Source organism: Panthera tigris, chromosome B3, assembly GCF_018350195.1.
Source record: "Panthera tigris isolate Pti1 chromosome B3, P.tigris_Pti1_mat1.1, whole genome shotgun sequence".
Classification (NCBI taxonomy): Eukaryota; Metazoa; Chordata; class Mammalia; order Carnivora; family Felidae; genus Panthera; species Panthera tigris.
In genome coordinates, this window is record NC_056665.1 from 121,554,073 (window position 1) to 121,574,033 (window position 19,961).

A 19,961-nucleotide genomic window follows, 5' to 3' on the forward strand; every position below is an offset into this window, starting at 1 on the left:
GGTGGCTCAGTCGATTAAGCATCAACTGCGGCTCAGGTCATGATCTCACGGTTCATGAGTTCGAGCCCTGCGTCGGGCTCTGTGCTGTCAGCTCGGAGCCTGGAGCCTGCTTCAGATTTTGTGTCTCCCTCTCTCTCTGCCATTCCCCCCTGCTCACACTCTGTCTCTCTCTCTCTCTCTCTCTCAAAAATAAATAAAAAACATTAATTAAAAAAAATTTTTTTAAAGAAAAATTATCAAGGAAAAGAAGAAATCTTAGGAGATGAAGACCTTAACTTTTTCAATTATTATATCTTTCTAAGCAAGTTTTCTCTAACGGAAGGAAGTGAAAATCTCAGGTGCACGATTCATCACCATCTGCCCCCAGACAAGAAGAGTCCCAGGAGAACATACATCTAAAATGACACTCACATCACACAACCTGAAGACAGTGGGAGTAGGCATTTAGGATCCCCAACTTATATAGCCCCATTATTGCTGACTAGTGTTCCTTTGTAAAGACACACCACTATTTTTTTGTTTGTATACTCGTGTGCTAATTAATGGACATCAGAGATCACCAACCTTCATTTTGGCAGCTATTAAAAGTTGAGATTAAAAAATATCTCTCCTAAATATATATCTAGGTATCATAGTCACACTAGAATTGAAATACAATTTAAAAATAAATTTTAAAAAAAGAAGAAATTAACAGCTCCATTTCATTTGATCCCAACTGCTTTTAGATGGGTATAGTAAAAGAATGTACTATTGACAAAAAGAAACTGCCCGCAGGTGTTAAATTACTTTTTCTAAGGCCTTTCTTTCAGTAGGAGGCAGATCAACGTTCTCTGGGTCTGTCAGTGTTTTTTCTTCTACACCACATCAAGAAATTATGTATTTTTCAAACTTTAAAGAGCACAGCCCTTTACTGGGTAAGAGTATCTGTGTCCTATTTTTAAAACAGCACTTACTGGCAAATGAATAGGGTAGGGGTGAATGGGTGCAGGAGCCTAGGGAGACACAGGGCAAGTACAAGACAAGTGAAAAATAGTTCTTCCAATGAACTCACCCTGAACAGCAGACCGCAGTCACTGCTGGTGAGTACGGGGAATAAAGACCGAGAGGAAGTGTCAAGACCAGTGCTAAAGGAAGAAGTCAACTCAATCACAAATGGTAGCAAATCGTACAAGTTCAGTGGTCTATTGATGCTACAAAAGTCGCAGCCTGAACCATGAACTGCTAATATTTGACTATTTGTGACCTAAAAATGGCAATTTCTTGTGGTACAACCTAATAATATCAAAGATAATAATAGGAAAAATAAACAAATAATAGCACACATTCAGTAAGCTCTGGTATTTACATATACTGGGAAGTAGTTAAGTGGTTATTCCTTTTTTTGACGTGACACAGAATTTTAAAGACAACACAGCTACCTATTTTGAATTAAATATCACCTAAAATACTAGTTAACATTAATGCAAGAAGTGTAACTGCTACTTAAGTCCAATCTGCTAGCTCAGTTCTAAGAAGTTTTCTTACTACAGAGTTGCCGCCAAGTTATAACAGGCTGGAAGAATGGTCTAAGAGGGATTTAGACCATTTCTTTTTCTTTTTCTTTTTATTTAAGTAAACTCTACACCCAATGTGGGGCTCAAACTCATGACCCCAAGACCAAGAGTCTGACCAACTATTAGGGATTTAAAACATGTAAAGTGTAAAAAGAAGGTTTAGTCTTGTCTTAAAAAATCTAACTCTTAAAATGTCTTTATCTTTTTAAGAACACAGATGGTAATAGAAGAGGCCAGCATTCTTCTCTACTTTGCAAACATAAATCTTTACTTTTAAGGATGATAAAAAGCATCAAAGCAATTTAAAAAAAAAGAAAAAAACCTTAATACTGATTCTCTTTAACTTTACAACTAAGCCTTGCTGTGTGGCCGTGAGTTTGGAGTTCTTCAATATGGTTAAATGAAACCATTTTTAGAACTTCCTTAATAAAATCTACAGCTTGGCATGAAAAAAAGAAAAGGAAACAGGAGGACATAATTTCATTTCTCAGAAAATGTAAGAGATAACTTTAATACATCATTTTTAGTCCTCAACTTCTTTGCAATGAATTTTATGCTTAGGAAGTAATGAAGGATCAATAGATTGTGATGGCATCATTAGATTTAGTTCTTTTAAGGAAACAAAACCTCAGAAGGTGGGGCATCACAACTATCTACCTATTGATAACCACTATGTATTAATAACTTCAAGTCACCATTACAAGATAGGATTAGATTTGGAGCTATAATTATTAACCCTGCCAAATAGATTGTGAGGTTGTACCAAATGCATTCCAGATGTTTTCCAAAAGGAATATTTTTATCAAGTCTTAATCCAGATTCCTCAGGATTGCCAGCCATGTGAACTTAACGTTTGAAGGAACTACTGGATTATTACTCAAATAAAATTTCGTAAGCCCTCCCAGACAGGTATCAATCAGAACAGCTAGCGTTCTATGAGCTACACATTTTCTGAAGTCTCAGGACTGGTTACAAAAACAACAGGGCAAGACCTAGTATAGAGTAAGGGGATAAAAAAGGGAGCATTTTGTCTGAAATGGCATTAGTGCTAACTACTCAGAACTTATTCTTCAAAAATTATAGCATGTACTCACCTGCTTAAATAGCAATATAATTGTCAATTTAGCTGAGGGGCTTTTATATAACTTATAACATAATCAACAAAATGTGTTTGAGTCTGCAACTTCAAAAATACCATCTCTGGTGTTAAGTGAAATCTTTCAAAATAAAGGACACAAATATAAATGATGTTCAGCCAGATCTGATCCCCTAACTCACATCATACTCCATTACACAGTTCCTAATCTTCTTAGATTTCCTGGATATGCTGATATAATCTGCTTTCCTGGGAAAAATAAAATTACTGCTACTCTTCGGACTTACACTTTCCAATTAATTATAATGGGCTGGAAGAATTTGAAATTGAAGAACTTCTTCTCCCTCCCCCCTTTTTCTTCAAGGTCATAATCTCAAAGTAGGTAAGGGTTTTCTTAATTGAGGGTCCCCCAAACAAAACAGCTCCAAGAGTGGGTTCAATTGGTTTTCAGCTTTAACTACAAGGTAAGGGTTATTAAGGCAGGATAAAATATGGAAAAATACTACCCATCACCTTGTTCTAATTTAAACTATAAAAAATGGTACACTGTGGACAGTTCACATAGAATCTCTTTAATACTGCAGGTCTAAGAATTGAATTTAACTATCAATCTTTTAGTTTAATCATCTATCCAAATGGCTTATTTTTGCTATTTGGAAAGTTACTTTTTCTAATATTTTACTTTGGTTAGGTTATACTGCCAAGTGAAAAGCAACTATGTTTCACTCTAGTGGTTTTTCTCTTGAAAAGCATTTTAGAAAAGTAGAATAAACTCACACATTGTGTACTTACTTTGCCTATGTTAAACATGTGTCTCCACTCAAATCTAAAATGGGGTTATATCTTAAAGATCTCTTAAACAAGTATTATATTGTATCAAGTAAATGAGATCACATGCAAACTATGTTTTCAAAGGCTATTCCCATAGTGATTATGGAAGCTCTTAGTACTGATTCCCTTCAAGGCACAGAAAGTATGTAGTATAGCAAGCAGGGTGCCAGGCTCACTAAATGCTTCTTCCCTTTCCTTTGGCTGGTAACAGCAATTTCCAAACTGTATTTCATTTCAGTTGCTATATCTCTAAATATTACCAAGTCCATTACCAGCCACCCTTATCTTCTAATAAGATACTACTGTATAGTCTCCCATAAGCGAATGGAAGAACATGTTGATTTATATTAATGTAAATGAACTTGGCATTCTCTTATAGGAGTGGTGCTACATCTAAATGTAATGTTAGGACAACAGCTCAATCTCTTGCTTGGCTGGAAGTATTTTGGGCTTAGCTGAAGAGGGAGTCAGGTCTGCCTTAACTATTGCTATTACAGCAGTTCCACGAACTGTAAATTATTTGCACGGTAGAAAATCCCAGATGCAATCACGATGACACTTTCAAAAGAGACAAGTAAACCTTGGCTACGATACTTAAACCACAGTGTCTTTCCTACACCACATCAATAATTTCTGAGAGAAGAAGAGACTTAGTAGGGTTGCCCTCCTTTCCCTTTTAGAAACTGGCAAATTTAAGAGTTATTTTGCAGCTGGGGAAAGTAAACCAATGCCAGGAGAGGCTAAGTAACTCCAAGAGGAGGAACCAGGATTTGAACTCCTTGGTGGTTCTAGTTTCAAAGACTGTACCCTCAACCACTGCTCACAGATCCTGTTTAGCTTCTGTATTAAGTAGGACATAAAAGGGAATGGTAGTTAACAGGAATGTAAAAAAAGAACTGAGTAACTGTTTAATTAAAGTCACTGATGGTGCCTGCTGGAGCCTCCCTTGGAGACTTACCTGCCTCTTAAGAATCTTACACTAACCCTGCCTCCACCATCCCAGCCCTGGAGGCCACACATCTCCTCGATTCTTGGGCCCTGATCCATCTGTTCCTAGGGAAAGAGTTGGTGCCGAGAGATTTCCTTTCATCCCGCATCCTTCATATAATAGCACTTCAACCAGTATTAAGGGTTAAATTGTTTCAGGCTTATTCTGACCTAAGTCCCTTGATCTGTAGCAGACCTGACTGACTTTCTCTGATATTTGCAGACCACTGGCCTTGAGGAGTGAAGGACCAAACTTTCGCAGAAGATAAGGTCTGACTACATTTGAAAGCAGTTATTGCTGCTGCCAGCAATTCTGTTCATACTCATGTCAACAGAGGAGTGGCTGCCTGGGCACCTGCTTCTCTTGCATATATCCCCCTCCCTTTTCCTGTGCATTCCCTTTTAAAACCTTCTGGCTTCCCCTGGATGGGGCAGATGGTCTTTGAGATATTAGTCCACCATCTTCCCATGTTGCCCGCTTCCTGAATAAAGCAACCTTTCCTTTCCCAACATCACCTGTCTCTCCACTATTGACTTTTGAGCGGCAAGGAACCAAATCTAAGATTGGAACGAGTTCTCTTGTCTAGTAACACTTCCAAATTTCCATTCTAAGATTTCAGTCACTGCTCTATCTTCCAACAGGGGGCATCCTGCAAAATTTCAGTCAACCACTGCCAATGTTTCTCAATAAGACTGCGATTGGCATATGGGACACAGTTCTTGGTTGTTAAGGCTGTCCAGTGTCCTGAAGAATCACTGGCCCCTTGGCAATAAATGCCAATACCACCACCCCATAGCCTAATCTGTGACAACCAAAAATGCCCCTAGATTTTTCCAAATATGTCTTAGGAAGGCAGCACTGCTCCTGGTTAGTTGAGAGCCACTACTGGCCCTAATGTTCTTTCTCCATAGGAACCATGGGTTTCTCTTCTCTTTACCCTTAAACTTGAGTTGGAGACACATTAGCTATATGATCTTGGGTATGTTTTTACCTCCCCTAGATTCAACTACGATATTACCAATTATGTAGAGGAAGATATAAATGTGGAGCGATCTGGTATATTTAAAGTGTAAAACCACACATGGGAAAACCCAATGTAAAATATGAGCTAAATGATTAGCAGTACATTAAAACACAATACTTTATGATTAGGTAGGGCTTCTTTTCAGCAGACCCTTTTCTTACCTTTCTGGAATTTTATTTCTATTCCATTACTTTGACTGTTACAAATTATTACAGTTTATATAATAAATTGTACTCCCCCATTACTCTACTCTTTTTCAGTTCTCCTCCTTTTATTAAGATATAATTCACATCCTGTAACATTCACCCTTTTAAAAATGTACAACTCAATGGTTTTTAGCATATTCAAAGTTGTGCAGCCATCACTAGTATGTAATTCATCTCTCCCAAAAGAAACTCCTTACCCGTTAACAGTCATTCCCCATTTCCCTCTCCCCACTGCCCTGAGCAACCGTTGATCTACTTCCTGTCTCTATGATTTGCCTATTCTGGACATTTCATATAAATGGAATCATATTTTATGTGGCCTTTTGTATCTTAATTCTTTCACTTAATGTTTTCAAGGTTCATCCATGTTATAACATGTATCAGTCCTTCATTCTTTCTTAAGAATTATTTTTTAATCCATTCTTTTTTAATGGAATTTTGTTTATCTACTCATCAGTTGATGCACACTGGTTGTTTCTACTTTTTGGCTACTGTGAATAATGCTGTGTATGTTTTCAATTTGATTGGGAATATACCTAGGAAGAGAATTTCTGGGTAAAGTGGTAACTCTTTGGTGTCTGCTTTTTGAGGAACTGGAACTGTTTTCTAAAGTGGCTGGGACATTTTACATTCCCACCAGTAATATGGGAACACACCATTCCAATTGCTTAGATCCTCACCAACATTACTGTCTTTTTTATTTAAGCCATACCAGTGAGAGTACAGTGGTATCTTGTGATTTTCATTTGCAAATCCCTAATGTCTAACAGGTTTAAATACCTTTTTTTCTGTGTTTATTGGCCATTTATCTTTTTTGGAGAAATACCTATTTGTATCCTTTGCACATTTTTAATTGGGTTGTTTAGTTTGAGTTATAAAAGTTCTTTCTATATTCTGGATACTAGAGTCTTATCAGACATGATTTGCAAAACTTCCTCCCATTCTGAGGGTTGTATTTTCACTTTCTGGATGGGCTGTCTTTCAAAGAACAAAAGCTTGTAATTCTGATGAAGTACAATATATGTTTTTTGGTTGCTTATTCTTTTGGTGTCATAACTAAGAAAGCACTGCCTAATCCCACAGTCATGAAGACGTACATCTATATTTTCTTCTAAGAGTTTGGTAAATTTGGCTCTTACACTTAGGCTTTTGATCCATTTTGAGTTATTTTTGTACATGGTGGGAGGTAGGGGTCCAACTTCATTCTTTTGTATGCGGATATCTAACTGTCTCAGAATCATTTGTTAAGAGAGACTATTCTTTTCCATTGGATTGTCTTATTGAATACCAACTAATCCTAAATTAAAAGTTTACTTCTGGACTCTCGTTTGTATTTCATGGTCTGTCTATCTATACTTATGCCAGTTTGACACTATCTTGATACCACAGCTTCGGGACATGTGACTCCTCTTTGTTCTTTTTCAAGTTGGACTATTCTGGATCTCTTGTCTCTTGCATTTCCAAATGAATATGAGGATCCACTTGCCAACTTCTACAAAAAAGGCAGCTGGGATTCTGATGGGGATATTGTTGAATCTGTAGATCAACTTGGGAAGTACTGTTGTCTTAACAATACCAAGTCCTCCAATCCATGAGCACAGGAATCTTTCTATTTGTTTAGGTCTTCTTTCTGTTTGTTTCTGTACATTTTTTTTCCTTTGGATGGAATGTAGTAAATATCCTCAAAATATTGAGTTGGGTTGAGAAGGTAAGGCAAAGGGAGAAACGAATAAACATATTAAATACAACATGATACAGGTCCTAATTTGCGTTAACAATAAATGTCTCTTCTTTTTTCCACTTCCCTCTCTGATTTCCCCTAATGAAAATGTGTCTTTAAATGCATTAAAATATGTTGGAGAGGCTCTAGCAAATGCTGACAAAAATATGAAACCTCTCATACGTTGCTAGTGAGATGGCAAACTGGGACTTTGTAAAAATGACAATATATGCAGGGTGGTCTCAGGCGGTCTCCTGTCAGCCTTTGTTAGTTAAGACAAACCTGGAAAAATAATGAAATTTGCTAGGTGTTCCAGGAATTTGTAAGACAGGGAAAGTGTTATGAAAAGCTTACTTTGGAGTTAAAACCCTTGCCCCGAGGCAGGAAATGAAAGCATAAAGGGGCTGGCCCTTCCTCTTTTTCCTCCTTTCTTTTTTAAATGATATGAACAAATGCACAAATCAGACAATACTGGCCATAAAAATATTTATCTTCCACCTGTGAATCTGCTTTCATTCTCAAAGTCATTTTTCCCTAGATGTTTTAGTATTAGGTTTTTTGTCTACATAGTTCGCAAGGGGGAGTAGCTGATGAAAGGTTGGCACAAGTATTGTTAACGAATCTGGTTCCAACTGCCCTACTGGATGAAGGCCTTTTAGGAGAGCTGCAGAGCATTATCACCGGGATTATCAGCCTGCAATGGGCACAGAACTAATCAGATTAGCAAAGGAAAAGTTAAAATGACGCCAATCTCTCAGTAAGCACAATATATTACCGATGTACAAAAATGGGTTCTCTTGAGATTGTGCTTTCTAAGGAAGACTCAAATCTGAAATTCTGACATCAAATATGGCAATGGCAAAATATTAATTTCTTAGGACTAATGCTTTTGCTAAATTACAATAGAAGGATGGGTTCTTTTGGAAAGGAGTAGAGTTTGATTTCCATTTTAAAAGGTAGAACTGAGCAGAGGGTGTAGATGTAGACAGACAGTTTAGGGAAGGCTGGACTTGTCCCAGGGTTTAAGATATTCCTGAACTAAATAAACCCTAGGTAAACAGAACATTCCTTACATGTGCAAGCATATCCTTTAATAGGGAGAATTGCTGGGATTCCTGACTCCACTTAATCAGGAAATCAGAGGTCTAAAAATAACTTTTACTTCTTCCAAGAAAGAGGAAGTGGGTTGGCAAGTGAACATTTAGATTTGATAATCAACAGTAATGAAAAACATTCTTAAGTCTCTGGGGTTTTCAAGAGCCTAAAGGAAAACAGCTGAATGTTGAATCCCCATTAAAACTGCTACTTATGTAAAAAAAAATGTTTTTTTGTACATTTACAGAAGTCTCAATAGAATGTGTAAGTTTGTTTCATACAAATTATTTACTCCATGTAAATGATGAACCACTTAATCAAATTCAATATAGTCAATTAAAACAAAAGTGCTCATAGGGCACCTGGGTGGCTCAGTCAATTAAGCGCCTGTCTTTGGCTTAGGTCATGATCTCACGGTTCGTGAGTTTGAGCCCCACGTAAGGCTCTGTGCTGACAGCTCAGAGCCTGGAGCCTGCTTTGGATTGTGTCTCCCTCTCTTCTGCTCCTCCCCTGGTCATTCTCTCTCTCTCTCTCTCTCTCTCTCTCTCTCTCAAATAAACATTAAAAAAACTTTTTAAAAAGTGCTCAGATTTGAGAAAAATGACCAATTTATATTAAGGTCACCAAATGAAAGAAACGGTGCATATACAGTAGTTGTGAATATGCTTCAGGATTTCTGTTGTTGTTTTTTTTTTTTAAGTCTGCTAAAATACAATTGGGATGCTTATTACTTTTTCTATCGGCATCAATGAAAAAAATCACTAGAAATCATATTTTTGTCTTTTTCAAATAATCTGCATTCAGTGTCAAAATCCTCAAGACGTTTAGATATCAAAGACAAATACTGATTTTTTTCATTAATGATGAGAAACAAGAGATCCAGTTTAATCAAGATCTGACATTTATAAATTTTAAGCATGCAAGTGAGCTAAAAGATTAAGAGATTAATTACAAATAACAACTACAGGAAGAGATGATCATTTGTGCGATTTCTAGGTTCATTAGGATAGTATACATCCAGAGAACCAACAGAAGTTCTCAGATCCGATGTCGAATAATGGAATGTGGGCAAGCACTCTTAAATGACCTTTATTATTTTTTTAAATTTTTTTTGTTTTATTTATTTTTTGAGACAGAGACAGAGCATGAGCAGGGGAGGGGCAGAGAGAGAGGGAGACACAGAATCATAAGCAGGCTCCAGGCTCTGAGCTGTCAGCACAGAGCCTGACGCGGGGCTGGAACCCACGGACTGTGAGATCATGACCTGAGCCGAAGTCGGCCGCTTAACTGACTGAGCCACAAGCGCCCCAAATGACCTTTATTTACTATGCACTACATGCATACTGTATGCTGCAAGCAGAGAAAGAATCCATGCGTTAAAGACAGATTGGTACTATTGCCAAACTATACACGTGCTATCAAGGTGAGTCAACTAGGATGTTGTTCAAAGCTCTTTATACTTAATGGTTTCCATGAAAATAAGTGCAGAAGCAGAAATGCGTACACATCCCAAAGTGTCTTCTTCATTGTTTCCAGTGCTTTCTTTGCGTTGTTTTTCTTTTGCCTTTTCTACTAGTGGCATTAACTGCTAGTGTTCTGCTAAGATCTTTAAAAATTCCATAATGAAAGGCAGATAATTATGCTGCCCTCTGATATTTTTGATCTCTTATCTTTTTAGTTTCTGTACTATTTCTTCAATAAGCATCTGAGTTTTGGCAACCTCTGACTGAACAGCACTTAACATATTATTATCCTGATCTGCATCCAAGAGTTCCTCAGCAAGTTGTCTTGTAACTGCTATCTGTTCATGTCTCATTTTTCTGTCAGACACAATGGCCATCAACTTAAATCAAATTTCACTGTGCTTTTGTATCCGTTTTTCTACGACTGCTTCATTGTGCTGTCATCTTGATCTCATGCATCTAAACCAGTCGGTCCTTCTCTTAATCCATCTAATTCATACAATCTTCTGTCCACAGGAACATAACTGACAGAGTGAAAAGCATCTTCTTCCTTTGCTGATGTCTTTGCATCAAATGCAAACATCTGCTGTCTGGACAAGCTATTGTGGACTTGTCGAATCACACCTGGATTGCTCAATGCAAATCTTTCATAGCTGCATCAAAGCTTTGCGAACGTTCTTTAAACTCTGATAATGTCTCTTCTAAATGGACACCTTGATGGGTACAATTCAATAACACACTTACTGTGGCTTGACTAGCACAAACATTATTAATTTTCTGCTTGGCAAAAAATATCATGTCAAGTCTGGAGTCCTGAACTAAAGATACAGAGGGTGCTGATTCTTTTCCTGGCTGCCACTTGAAAAACAAAAAAAATTAGCCCATGAACTGGCTTTAACTTTTCAAAATTCTTAGGCTCTAAACTCCGTATTTCTTCTACTTGGGCTCCTCAGCAACCAAATCCTTTAATGAGCTCAGTGAAGAGACCAGGGTCGTTTTCCATGAAGCACCATTCCCCAGCATTGGCTGTCATGGCCTAGGCCACACACTACCCCTGCTGCCACCTAGGCTCTGCCCACCCCTCATCCCACCCGGTACCAGCTGCCACTGGCCACTGAGCTCGTTGATCTCAGCAACGCTGCTGCGGAGTTCATCAACCCAGGTCACCCCACCTACTTCCGCCGACAGCCTGCTTCAGAATTTCTTACAGAAACTTAAAAGCAAACATTAAAGAAGTTGATTTGGGGGGCTACTAACATTTTTGAAGCCTCATCTACTTTTAAGACACAAAACTGTGAAGAAAAATAAATCTAGCACATAAAAATAAATAATAAAGATGTCATTTATTTCAGCATATATTTGCTAGAAATAGAGGAGATACAAAAGTAGCATCATCGTCACTACACCAAAGACAAAAATCTCACCAGGAAGGCTACACAGAAAAGGAAGAATGTACTATGTGCTAGGCAAGCAGACGTTAAATAAATACACCCTGAGTACCTGTCTAGTGTGTCTGTCAGTCAGACATCTAGGCCCTGGATACACTGCATGGAATAAAAGAAGCAAAGTTCATCCAATGTGGGAAATGGACAACAAAAAAGGTAAATGTCTCACTCAAGTGATGTCTGAGAAATGACCTGGATGAGCAAGCACTATCTCCATAAAGCACCAAGGCCCAGAAGCAAAAGCACATGTGGCATTTCCTAGGGTGGAGTGAACCAGCAAGGTTGGAACTGAGCCAGTAAAGGGAGTGTGTGATACAGGCGATCTATAGAGGGCCAATCCACAGGGGACTCACAGGTCTTCACTGTAAGAAAGACTCTGATTTTGACTTTGAGAGGTGGGAGAAGCCCCACAAGGGTTCTCAAACAGAAGATTGATAAGATCTCCTGTTTCAACAGGGTTACCTAAGTGCTGCATTTAAACAGGTGAAGAGAGAAGCAGACAGGGGGCGTGGGCAACGATGGCTTGTACTAGGGTGACAGAAATGTGTATGAAAAGTGGATAGGACATGTATTTTGAAGGTGGACAGAGTGTTACAAACTGTTAAAGCACACAGAAGATACAAAATAAATATTTGATGAATGAATGAATCTTGGATAGGAAGGAGAACCAATGTGGACTAGAGTACTCAGGAAAGGCATCAGACTTATCACGTTTCGCTTGAACTCTCTGCGTGGATGCCTCCTATTCCTTATTATAAGCATGTTTATTTATCTTAATTCTTGGAAATTATTTTTGCTCGACTGATCCTTCTAGGACTATTAAATCCAAGTGAAAGTAGACAGAAGTCTAAGTAAATAACAGTGGCAATAGAGTAGTGGACAGATTCAAAGATATTAAGGAGGCACAATCTAAAGGCTCTGGTGATTAAATACATGGAATAAAGAAGCAGAGAAAATATAATAGGGGTTTCTTATTTGGACAACTTGCCGTTATCTGAAGGAACACGAAAGAAAAAGCATGTTTGAGGGGGAAACAAATGGAAAAGGCTAAAAATTTTAGAGAAACAAAACTCAATTTGGGGGTAGCAAGTATTTTTAAAGTCTAAAGGTTTAAAATTAAGTAGGTCAAGACTACTGCTTCCAAACTCGGATTGGCATATTAAAAGTTAATTACTATTTGGAATGATGAGAGGATTCTGGAAATGGACAGTGGTAATTGTTACACAACATTCTATAATGTATTTAATGCCAGTGGATTGTACACCTAAAATTAGTTAAAATGTTACCTTTTATGTTATGTATATTTTACCACTATGTTCACTCACTAGAGGTCAAGTGGTTTTTTTTGTTTGTTTTTTTAACGTTTTTTCCTTTTCAAGAAACAGAGACAGAGTGCAAGTGGGGGAGAGGCATAGAGAGAGGGAGACACAGAATCTGAAGCAGGCTCCAGGCTCTGAGCTGTCAGCACACAGCCTGATGCAGGGCTCAAACTCATGAACTGCTCGTGATCATGACTTGAGCTAAAATCAGTTGCTTAACCAACTGAGCCACCCAGGCGCCCTGAGGTCATTTTTTTAAATGAGATATAATTCACATTCCCATTTAAAGTGTTCAATTCCAAGTTTTCTAGTGTAACTATAGAACTGTGTAACCATCACAGTAATTAATTATAGAACATTTTCACTGCTCCCCAAAAGAAACTGGCATGTATCACAGTCAATCATTCCCACTTCACCCCAATCTTCCAGCCTATATGTCAGGTGTAAGCAATACTTTTTGTTCGTTTGTTTGTTGAGGAATAATTTATCCCAAAGTCGCTTTTTTCTACATAAACAAGAGACTTAGGGGGATAACTTCTGAACAAAGCCCACACATCTTTCTCCATTGTTAGCTTGGTGGTAAATACACAGCTCTACTAACAAAAATTCCTGTGGACAATTTTTTTCCAGTAGGTGAAAATCATACAAATCAGTTAAATATAAGCAATTTGTTTTCTCATTTTCATTTTGTTTTTGTTATTTTCTACCCATGTTTATATAGTTCTAAGTTTTTGAAAAACCTCAAAGGAACCAATAGCATTATGAAAGACAAAGGATAGAAGTAAAAAATTAGGTTGTGGAAAAATTCCTGGTACCCTTTAAGACATGCCTCTACTTTGCATGTCATTAATTTGCTCTTTTTATAAGTTCCTGTTTCTGTTCTTACACCTTTGATGTGTGGCCTCCTGTCCTCAAAACAAACTGCAAACTCTGAGGGCAAATAAGGTTTTCTCCCCCAGCACCTCCCCACCAAGAATATACAAACATTCAAGTTGAAATATTCTGAGAAAATGGAAACCTTTTTTGTGTGTTCAAACTAATTTGAGTTCCACAGAATTACCTAATTCAATTACACACACACACACAAATACAAATAATAATGAAATATGAAATAGCTCATACACAAAAAGCATCCTCACACTGGACACCAGGTTCAAATTCTGGCTCTTCCAGTTAGTTAATTCTGTGACCTTGGGTAAGCAACTTAACCTCTCGTCTGTCTCATTTTCTAAAAGAAGGAAAATCATGTCTAATACATATTCTGAGAATTTATTTAAAAATTTTGAGCAGTGCTCAGTACATAGTAAACAGAATACATGTCCACTTTATTATTCTCTGCCACCTGTGTATTTTTCCCTTAAAATTATGCCATTTACATCTTCCACAACATGACATGATCTGGCTTTAGCTTAGCCTTAGCTTTTAAAGATGAAATAAAGTACCCTCTTGCTTTCCCTCACTGTTTCTAGTTCCCCACTTTTTAATTCTTTAGTATACTCTTAACACATAACATAGGACACAGCTGACATTACTAACATATAAACACATAACATATAAAGGTTTACAACTTATAAATACGCCTCAACTATCATACCATCATACTATATTATCAACTTTCCAAAGCTAGTTTTAGCCAATGTTCCCTTACTCACCAATTTAGACAATCTCTGCCATCACATTATCCATTAATTACCATTCAGATGAGGCAAATTACCTTTGCAGTTGGGAGTATTCAAGATGGCAAGCAGACACCCTTATTTTCTGAAAACCGCTCCTCACCTTAACAGGGATGGGACCTGGTCCCTACCTGGGCTAAACTGATTCTTCCACCTAATCCAGAAGAGGCATGCAGACATGCTTGCACTAAGGATGTTTTTCTATTCTATTCTATTCTATTCTATTCTATTCTATTCTATTCTATTCTATTCTATTCTATTCTATTCTATTCTATTTTTAAGCAGGCTTAAAAGTCCCCAACAAGGTACTTGACCTCATTACCCTGAGATCAAGACCCAGAGGAGATCAAGAGTCAGATGCTTCACTGACTGACCCACCCAGGTGCCCCCACTGAGGACATTTTAAAACCTGAAACCATCAGACAACCATTTTTAAGTAATACATCAAAGCAGTAAAAGCAGGTCTGAGAAAGAAAGGAACTAGTAATTCTACTGTCTTCCTAAATTTTACTCATGAGCTTTAGTTTGGTTCTTTGGTGGCACATACCCTTCTGAAGTCAGGCTATCTGGGTTTGTATTCTGGCTCCATCATCTACCAGCTGTAAGGTTTTGGCTAGGTCACTTAATCTCTCTGAGCTTGTTTCCTCATCTGCAAAATGGAATTGATAATGATGATTTCACCTACTTTGTAAGGCTGTTTGAAGGATGAAGTGAAATAATACATGTAAAGTGCTTAATAAAATGCCTCACACTTGGTACATAAAAATTCATTAATTATATAAGAATTTATTATTTTACCTATAACAATGTGTTGAGGCATTATTCTCCTTTCTTCCAATCAGAAAAAAGCCAGAATAGATGACTATATATACTTTGTCTTAATAAGGAGATATTAAACATCTTGAGCAAAAAGAGAAAAAGCCAACTGACTCTTCTAACTCTAAAGCCTAATAAGACACCAAAAACAAGAGAATAAAAATTAATAAAATAAAACACACAAGGGGTTAGGAGGTATTAAGAAATACTAGGAAAATGTTGCTTATTTTGAGAATTCAAAAAACTGAATTTTTTGCATTAAGAAGTTTTTGAAGATACTATGTCATTTTCCATAGCTGGCACACAGTAGTCAAAAACTGCTGAGTGAATGAGGTCTTACTGTGGCTTAAACTAAAAAAATAACATAACATTACATAACATGACACAAAATTTTTAAAAAGCCAAAACCAAATAGACGAGATAGTAAGCAGCTCCCTCTGGATGTTTTAAATAAACATCTGGATGATATCAATAAAAGGAATAATATGCTTTAAAAAGACTAAAAAATATAAAAATGTAACAAGATACAGTTCTTATCTGCTACTAAAATAAATTTAACAACATATTCTCAATTAACTGTGCAGATGGGAGAGGGGTGAGGTACAGCAGCAAGGGTGCTCAGATAACCAAAAAAGTCTCCATTTGAATTTGAAATATATTTTGTTACCTTAAAAGCAGACTTCCTTAATTGCTAACATTTAATTCTGGCCTAAGTCCACATATGGCAGTTCCACTGAGAAGGGAACTAACACATAGTTAGGGGAAATGATACATTTAGTTGCAGAGGTGGATTATGAGAACAAATGTGCCATAGATAATGTGTTTGCAAAACCAAAAATATATGAAACATGCAAAATCCAAGAACATGCAAAAATTAACTATACGAAGAAGGTCTGTTTGCAATCATTTTATTTTTTTATTTTAATTATTTTTGAGGGGGGGGGAAGGGGGAGAGGGAGAGAGAGAGAGAGGGAGAGAGAGAGAAGATGCACAGGTGTGCATAAGCCGGGAAGGCGCAGAGGGAGAGGGAAAGAGAAACCCATAAGAAGGCTCCGCGCTGGGCATGGATCTCATGATCCTGGATCATGACCTGAGCCGAAATCAAGAGTTGGACACTCAACCTACTGAGCCACCCAGGTGCTCCTGCAATCGTTTAAACTATACAGAAGAACAAACCAGTTCAACTGAAAGCAGCACATTCATCGATCAAAGAAACTTTTCCCAAGCAAAGTCTTATCATGGCCTATTTTCATTTCAATTTACTGTTTTCAGCTTAGAAATGCAAAGATTCTAGGTACACAGACTGCATTATCTGGACATACACATAACCCCGTTTAGGAGAGGTGTGGGATCTGTAAGGAAATGTGTTTGAGCATAATCCTACAGAGATGTACTTTCAACAGGAACAGAGGAAGCCGCTTCTTGGCATCCTCTGTAATTATGGCAGGCTTCTGGTAACTCCACTGTTTACTATCCTCACCATTACTGGTCAATACTCGCAGGCTGCAGGGACATCTGTGATGCTTTACAGTATCAAAGGCCTTAACTAACTAATCCTATTTTTTTTCTTTTTTTTTTTTTTTTTTGCCGATCATTACTAGCTGAGTCCTCAACCATTGCCCTGAAGAAACATCCAGAAGCCATGAAATGTGTATTTGAACACCTGGCATAATCCATTCCTCATTTGCATGATAGTTCTATCACTTGCACACATTTGTCAGTCATGACACACAGGTCAAAACTGTTTGTCAGAATACAAAATACACTGGGAATGCAAGCTGGTGCGGCCACTCTGGAAAACAGTATGGAGGTTCTTCAAAAAACTAAAAATAGAACTACCCTATGACCCAGCAATCGCACTACTAGGCATTTATCCAAGGGATACAGGTGTGCTGTTTCAAAGGGACACATGCACCCCCATGTTTATAGCAGCACTATCCACAATAGCCAAAGTATGGAAACAGCCCAAATGTCCATCGATGGATGAATGGATAAAGAAGATGTGGTAAATACATACAATGGAATATTACTCAGCGATCAAAAAGAATGAAATCTTGCCATTTGCAACTACGTGGATGGAACTGGAGGGTATTATGCTAAGTGAAATTTGTCAGAGAAAGATAAAAATCATATGACTTTACTCATATGAGGACTTTAAGAGACAAAACAGATGAACATAAGGGAAGGGAAACAAAAATAATATAAAAACAGGGAGGGGGACAACACAGAAGAGCCTCATAAATATGGAGAACAAACTGAGGGTTACTGGAGGTTTGTGGGAGGGGGGATGGGCTAAATGGGTAAGGGGTACTAAGGAATCTACTCCTGAAATCACTGTTGCACTATATGCTAACTAATTTGGATGTAAATTTTAAAAAATAAAAAATAAAACTTAAAAAAAAAAAAAGAATACAAAATAACAACAGCAAAAGAAGACACCAACATGCTCAAGTCAAGACAGAGAAAGAGCTTCCTGCACAAGAGTATCTGTGTTCTGCCAGGGCAATTCTCACTGGTCTAAGGTGAGGAGAGCAATTGGCTAGACTCACCTCTCACCAACTCTTATTAACAACTGACAGTAACATGGCTTATTTTGTTTCATTTTTTTAACACTTCAGAGAGAATTAACATTGTAATACATTAGCCTTATGTGGGGTGCTCTCTCACAAGAAATGCTGAAACAATTTCTTGCTGCACAAGAAATGCTGAAACAATACAGACAATTCCGCTTACCATAAGGATAAGATTCTGACCTTCAAGCCGACTTGGATATTATCACTTGCTTAGGCGTTGTTAATGCCCCCATTTATGGAGAATTCACAAGCTGACAGCCCTCTCACAATGTGATTTCTTTCTCTTCTGTAATACTTAAGTACTATTAAACACAGACGGTAGAGGAGGTATCCCAGCAGAACTCATCTGTTTTTTGTTCTTGCCAAAATTACGAAGTGTAATAATCCTAGAACAAAACTGTCCCCAGCAACGGTTAAAAAAACAATAAATATTCTCATTTTCTTCCTTCCCGTGACTACCAGTCAAACTCTTCTAATCAAATGGTTTTATTTACACGCCATTGCTAAAAAGGAGTAACCGTGATAAAAATTACTATTTGTATAGAAGGGCATGTAAAATCAGAAATCTGCAGACTATATGCCAAACAACTGACATGAGTTATCCCAAGACATAAGATCATAGAGACTGTTTACTTTCTGTAATATTTGGGTTTGAAAATAAGCATGTTATTAGTTTTATAAACAAAATAAAGAATGAATAGATGGATACATTTAAATTGGTATTAAAAATCCTGTATTTTGGATCCTTAATAGACTGATTCCTGAGCTGCATATACTCATCATGTTACTGATGTTACTTTACAGCAAATTTCCCAGAGTTTGAACATTATTAATGAAACCAACTAAAAATCAACTAATAAACTAAAATATAAAGTTAACAAACAATATTATAAAAACTGTTTACATTTGAAGAGAACCAGAGTTTAGAACCCAAAGCTGGTTCTTCACTGCCAAGCCCACTACAGAGGGAGACAAAAGTGACAGGCCTAGAACAGAGTTTATTCACATATTTACTTCTAGTGAACCTGGAAAACTTTGCAGGCAAATTTTAGTGTTCAAAAACAAGAGGGGTGGGGTGCTGGGTGGGTGAGTCGGTTAAGCATCTGACTCTTGATTTCAGCTCAGGTCTTGATCTCGCGGTTCGTGAGTCCGAGCCCCTGGTGGGCCCTTGCTGACAATGTGGAGCCTGCTTGGGATTCTCTCTCCCCCTCGCTCTGTCTCCCCCTGCCCCCAGCTTGTGCACTTGCACACATACACATTTTCTCTCTCTCTCTCTCTCAATAAATAAACATTTTTTAAAAAGAGAGCACTAATCAACAGAGAAAGCTGTGATGGCTAATTTTATGTGTTGTCTTCACTGGGCCACAGAGTGTCTGATGTTTGGTCAGACATAATTTGGCTGTGCTTGTGAGGATGTTTTGGATGAGATTAACATTTGAATAACTGAGTAAAGGCTGTCCTCCTTAATGTGGGTGGGCCTCATCCAGTTGGTTGAAGGCCTCACAAGAATAAATGGGCCTTCCTGAATAAGAAGGAATTTCTCCTGCCTGCCTGTCGTGCTGGCACATCAGGTTTTTTCTGCCTTCAGACTTGAATTGAAGCATCAGCTCTTCCTGGGTCTCAAGACTAACGGCATTTGGACTAGAACTACATCAGCTCTTCTGGGCCCCCAGCTTGCCAAATGCAGATCTGCAGACTTGTCAGCCTCCACAACTATGTGAGCCAATTTCTTATAATACCTCTCTTGCCCACTCTCCCTCTTCCTCTCTATAAAAACACTGCACAGGAAAAGTCCAGCAAATGCTTTATGATGATGATTGCAGCTTTGATGCCTCAGAAAGCTTCAGATCCTCTCCAAGAAATGGCCATTTATTCATCTAACCAACTTATCCCAAGCCCAATGGGACTAAGATGATACTTAATAGAACATTTTCTTGAATAATGGCCACACTCTTACTTAGATGTTAAAAATAATCTCCAACTGCTGTTAAAGCCAGTCATTTTCTACCATCTTCTTTCTACTTCTCTCCCCAAATGGTCACCATCCCCACTGCGACCAGTATCTGAAGAACAAGCACAGAATTGGAAAGAGTACTAACCCATATAATTACTGTACTTCATCTAAATAGTTTTGATTATGAGAGAGAAGAACCCCC

General features: G+C 37.8%; 1 protein-coding gene and 1 pseudogene across 1 annotated transcript in view; both read right to left on the reverse strand.

The window, feature by feature from the left end:
* The window catches only part of SPTLC2 (serine palmitoyltransferase long chain base subunit 2), a 101,694-nt gene that overhangs the window by 11,483 nt on the left and 70,250 nt on the right, over positions 1-19,961 (reverse strand). The gene's annotated exons all lie outside the window — the stretch shown is intronic.
* Positions 9,763-12,812, reverse strand: LOC122239672 (annotated as a pseudogene).